At 41.9% G+C, this 6,000-nt stretch overlaps 1 protein-coding gene across 10 annotated transcripts in view; it reads right to left on the reverse strand.

Moving 5' to 3' along the window:
- The window catches only part of ZBTB38 (zinc finger and BTB domain containing 38), a 77,740-nt gene that overhangs the window by 44,622 nt on the left and 27,118 nt on the right, over nt 1-6,000 (reverse strand). The window contains exon 1 of one of the 10 annotated variants that reach the window (XM_007107009.4): nt 3,092-3,115. The exons of 8 other annotated variants lie outside the window; for them this stretch is intronic. The gene's annotated coding sequence lies outside the window, so the exon portion shown is untranslated. Of the gene's footprint in view, nt 1-177; nt 308-3,091; nt 3,116-6,000 lie in introns of those variants that run through there. One more of the 10 variants, XM_007107006.4, reaches the window with a different exon arrangement.

The following is a 6,000-nucleotide window of genomic DNA, read 5'->3' on the forward strand; positions in this document are numbered from 1 at the left end:
CGGCACCTGCGGGCGCCGAGTCGCCGTAGCAGCTCGGCTCTCCGACGTCCGCGGAGCTCCCAGCCCCGCGCCAGCGTTCCCTGGCCGGGTTTCGAGGCTCCCTCCTGGGAGAAGAGCGGTCGGGCCGGCCGCGTCTCGCCCACCCGTCCCGCATACGGCCCCTGCGGTGGCACTTACAGGGCTCGGCCGCTGCCCCGCGAGCGCGTTCCCCGGGGGTCCATGGCGCTTCCGGACCCGCGAGTCAGGCCGCGGCGTCTCGCAGCACCGCCCAGAAAATGGACGCCGGCGGCTCGGCTCGGCCGGCCAGGCCCGCCCCCGGCGCGGGGTTGGGGACGCAGCCTGGCCGGGAAGAGGGCTCCCCGGCCTTAGCCGCGGGCCGGATGTCGGAGCATCAACGCGCCCAGGACCCGGCCTCGGGAGGACACGGCGGGGCCGCGGCGGAGGGACGCACCACGGCCCCGCGAGGCCTCAGGCCCAACCTGGGTGCGACTGGGGGCGGGGTGGGGGGAACCCACGACGGCCCCAGACGCCAGGAAGGGAGCAGCGGCCTCCGCCTCCCTCTCATCGGGGGAGAACACAATTCAGAACCTGCCGCGAGGGCAGCCGAGCTAGGGGGTTTACGGCCACAGAGCCTAGTCACTATCAGAACGAGGTCTGGGTCCGCAGAGGGGTCCCTGGGTTCTGCACCCAGATCCCAGAGACCATCCAACCCTTGCACATTTAAAAGAGGCAGGCCTCAGAGAAGTCAACTGCAGTTTTAATTTAAATTCTCGGGAATCGAGTGTCACCTGCGCTTTCCCACGGCTGACAGGAGAGGCCTAGATTGATTTTCCTAACGTGCTATAAAAGCTAGTTCACGCAAAAGACCCGGGCCTCTTCCTTAAGTAAAGCGCACTGACTGCCTGCTAGGATCTCTCGTCCAAGATTCAGGGACTGCTCACTGAGAAAGTATTTACTGAGGCCTGCCACAAACTCGCCTTGCGGAGGAGCTAACAGCCTAGTCCTCTAGTGTACAGGTTTTGTTCGCTTGTTTTCTACAAAACCATCCGTGTTGCCTGCGTTTGGGTAGTATGAATCTTATTTTAAAATTTTCTTTTGAAAAGATTCATTCCCAGGTTACAATTTATAGAGGATAAGAAGTAGGTTCTTTGCACGCCTTACATCCTGTTTTTTAGCTTGGAAAACAGCATACACAATTCTGCATCCTAGTTCCTGATCATGTTTTAAGATTGTGATCATTCTGATGAATAAAGGAGATCCCAATATTGTATACAAAGCGGTTAAAACATTTTAATAATCACAGAGAAATATACTGACTTAAAGTCAAATTAAAGCATCATGTTATTTAAAAATAAAGACAGGGTTTTGAAGGTTGATAGATTGGGCAACCTGCACACACATGTACACTAGCAGGTCGCAACCTCCTCAAAGCCAAGTGCCCTTTATTCTTTCTCCGTGGGCCACGTTCAGAAAGAGCTATTCCACAAAACTGCATTTATTAACTAATGATTCATCTTCGTACTTAAAAATAACACAACAATCCTGCAATCTTTTTGTATACGTAATTGCCAATCAGAGCTACAAAACTTGAGCGAACACATTGTTAATCATGGATTCCAAACTAAGCAAATCTGTGGTCTGATTGCAAGTTTATGTGTTTCCACTGAGGCTTTTGGGAAAACTAAGACATGGGGATTAGGAACTTCTAGTTGGGAAGTGCCAGTATGAGGTGCTGTTCTCTGTGCTGCCCAGCGATTGGAAGGTGGGAGGTGGTAGAGTGAGGCAATTTGGCCTTTGGATTCTGCCTGCCTGGGTTTAAAGCCCAGCTTTGTCAATTACAAGGCTACTCACTGTGTGACTTTAGGCAAGTCACTTAACCTCCCTGAGCCTTGGCTTGCTCATCTGTGAAATGGGGCTGATTTTCATATTACGCTTACCTCGTAGGGCTTTTTGACAGTTAAATGGGATAACACGCGTGAAGCATCTGCATACGGCTGTCGGTGCTCGAGGTCAAGTATTCAGAGTTCTAAGTTCCTACCATCCAAGCAGTAAGAATCGTAGTTCCCATATGTAAAGCAACTTTTATACCATGGAAATTTTCCATGGGTTAGGCTGCCAGGGTCACATGGTGAGTGACGTAAAGGGATTTTAAATATAGGTCTGACTTCACAGTCCACTTTCTGTGCTGCTAACATGTTTCAGGTGGTACCTTGATCAGATGCTGTCAACAGCTTGTTAAGGGTGAAATCGGCTCTGGCTTTCCTAAGAGGCTTAGCAAGTGAATGGCTCCTTACATCCACTTGGGAATTCATAAACAGGGGCATTTCTTTCTCACTAGGGCCAAATGTTTCTCCAAAAGCGAGTAGATTTCCCCTAAATTGTTATTAATAACTAAAATATCACGGCAACAGTTTTAAACACCACAGCCTAAAACTTACATAATCAGACTGTCCTTCAAAATTTTCCACCCTTCCTCATAACCGGTCACAGATTCTCTCTCTTAATCATTCTTCTTAGTATGGGGAATTATCTGGAAATTTCCAAGAATGTCCCAACTTGTCATAATTTTATTCTTTTCTGTAAAAATTTATTCCTTTCAAAACAACCAAATGTGATATATTTTTATATCCTTATAATATTTTTCATTTCAATGCATTTGCAAATAAGAAAAAAATATCCTAAGACTTTTAAGATGCTCTCCTCTCTTAAATTTCTACTAGTTCTTCAGCATCTCCACAGCATGGTTCCTGATCCTTTTCTAGCGGCCTTTTCTAGGAAGCTGTCCGTGATTTGTACCTCATTTCATTTAATCCCCACATGATTTCTGTTATGTTACAACTGCCCGTTTCAGCTTTCTGATTTAAGACTCCTGGCCAATTTATTTACTGCCCCCCTTCTTTCTCTTTTTTAAGGTTTCAATGTTATCATTATATAGAAAAAAATCTAAAGTGTGTCCCTTTGAAACCCACTTGCTTCCTTTGTTTCCCACCATGCGTTAGGAATCTGTAACTCATTCCGCCTCCCATTCTTCACACACTATTAATTTAATTTATTGTTTTACTTCTCTCTTCCCCTCATCCTGGGTACTCACCAAGTTCTGTCGCTTGGCTTCCTCTTATATGGCTGCTTCTCTCTTTCCCTGTAAGCATTTTAAGAAAGTCCCTGTCCAAATCATCTTCTCTAATCTCCACCACATTCCTGAAAAGCTTCCTGTGATGTCGTGTTGAGAAGTCTACCAAGGGCTTTGCAGAGGCAGTGTGTAGAATGCGGGGGGCAGCTTCCCGCCCCTGGGAGCTAAGCAGGAAGTAGTAGGAACTGGGGCCTACAGGATTATTCATGTCCCACCTAAATGGGGAATGGGGTTGTCACTGCCCAGCCCCAGACCAATTGTTGCCAGGTGGGAATGCCAGATCTGCTGAATTTTCCAATGAAGCCCAAATCAGGATTTTTATATAAAATATATTCTGTATCTTGATCAGGTCTCTAGCTGTAATGACCAATTTACAGAAAGTCTCTGAGACAGAGGAACATGTAAAGCAGTTGGGGGGGCGGGATGAACTGGGAGATTGGGATTGACATATATACACTAATATGTATAAAATAGATAATACTGCTGTATAAAAAATAAATTAATTAAATTAAATTTAAGAACAAAAAAAACAGCACCACGGAATGTAATCTGAAATTTCCGATTTGGGGAAACTTTGTGAGTCAAATTGTTTCTTCAACAAAATTTTTATGACAATAGCAAGGGTGAAAGAAAGAGAGGGAAGGAAACCTATAGATTAAGTGAAATTTAAGGGAATATTAATTGCACTGTATGGACCTTATTTGGAATTGTGCTTTGAACAAGTTGTTTTTTTTTTTTTTAAATGACCTAACTGGACAAATCTGAATGCTGACTATGATATTTGAAGTTATTAAAGAATTATTGTTATTTGTTGGTGTGATAATGATGCTGTGGTTCTTTTTCTTTCTTTTTTTTTTTTTTATATAGCAAATGTGTACATGTCAATCCCAAACTCTGTAACTCTCCCTACCCCAGCCCTTCCTCCCTGGTAACCATAAGTTCTCTGTGAGTCTGTTTCTGTTTTGTAAATAAGTTCATTTGTAAAGCGATATCATGTGGTTATTTTTCTTTCTTACTAATCGACATTTTTTTTAATGTATTTTTTTTAGGATTCCATATTTTTAAAACTTTTTATTTAGAACTATTTCAAAGTTATAGAAGAGTTGCAAGAATAGTACCAAAAAACTATCTACACTCCAATCATATCTTTTTAGCTATTTTTTTTCTTGAATCATTTGTAAGTTGCAAACCTTCTCTTGCACACCTAAATACTTTAGCATTTATTTCCTCAAAAATAAAAACTGTCTTCTCTTAGTATCCTTGTCTTTTAGAGAATCATAGTAAAATATTCAGCAATAAAACGATATGATCTGGGATTTGCTTTAAAATAATACAGGAGAGGATTTACGTGAAACAAGATTGGCCAGCCATTGAGAACTGTTGACGCTGGGCGAGGACTGTACAGGGGTTCATTAAACCAGTTTTTTCATATAGTACGCGTATTTAAGATTTTCATAAGTTTTAAAAGATTAAAGTTTTAAAAGATTATGTTAATGAAAGACTTTAAAATGATATAAAATGCTTATGATATGATATTAAGTAAATAAAAAGAAGATACAAAACTGTCTATATTATCTCAACTATTAAAAAAATCGCCAGGCATAGATAAAGGACTGAAGGAATGCACGCCAAAATGTTAACATTCCAAATTATTTCAAAGTAGATATATATTACTTTTATAATTAGAAGTAAAAAATACAATTCAAAAAATAGAAAACAGAAAGTTGGCAATGGATTCAATTAAAATTCTTGGTAGAAGTCAAAGTACATATATGGGTTGGACTGACCAATGGGCCCCCAGTTTGTATCTTTTGACTTAGAAAATGGGTCCACAAACTACGTCCTTCAGGCCAATTTCGCCTGCCACCTGTTTTTGTACAACCTTCAAGCTGAGGATGGTTTTGACATCTTTAAATGACTGAAAAAATAAATCAATAGTAAAATAATATTTCATGACATGAAAATTACATGAAATTCACATTTCATTGTCCATAAGTGAAATTTTATTGGGACACAGGCACGGCCAATCATTTCTGTATCTATGGCACTATGTGTGTATATATATAAAATATATATAATTATTATTTTACTTCATATTATGTATTAGTATGTTTTTAATTTCATCAATAAAGAGTTCATAGAAATTTGTTTTCTTTGTTGTTATATAAATACCTACATATCATCCTCAGTTTTACCTTGATCCACAGAGCCTAAAATATTTACTATCTGGCCCTTTACGGAAAAAGTCTGCCAACCTCTGGCTTAGAACTGGGCTTCCCATGTGACCTAAAAGCAGCTTGGTTTAGCAGAAAGTGCACTGGACTGGGAGTTAGGCGTGGCCACTTAACTCTCTGAGTGACCTGGAGAAATCACAACTTCTCCGGGTCACAGTTCCCTCAATGACAGAATAAAGTGAGTCTAAGTTTCACACAGCAACTGAAGTCCGTGCTTCACGTCCCCGTAAGAGCTAAGCAAGAAGTACCAGCTGAGTAATATTCCATTGTATATATGTGACTCAGCCATAAAAAGAAACGAAATTGAGTTATTTGTAGTGAGGTGGATGGACCCAGAGTCTGTCATACAGAGTGAAGTAAGTCAGAAAGGGAAAAACAAATACCGTATGCTAACACATATACAATGGAATCTAAGGAAAAAAAAAAAAAAGGTCATGAAGAACCTAGGGGTAAGATGGGAATAAAGACACAGACCTACTAGAGAATGGACTTGAGGATATGGGGAGGGGGAAGGGTAAGCTGGGACAAAGTGAGAGAGTGGCATGGACATATATACGCTACCAAACGTAAAATAGATAGCTAGTGGGAAGCAGCCGCATGGCACAGGGAGATCAGCTCGGTGGTCTGTGACCACCT

The sequence above is a fragment of the Physeter macrocephalus genome, chromosome 1, assembly GCF_002837175.3.
Source record: "Physeter macrocephalus isolate SW-GA chromosome 1, ASM283717v5, whole genome shotgun sequence".
Taxonomy (NCBI): domain Eukaryota; kingdom Metazoa; phylum Chordata; class Mammalia; order Artiodactyla; family Physeteridae; genus Physeter; species Physeter macrocephalus.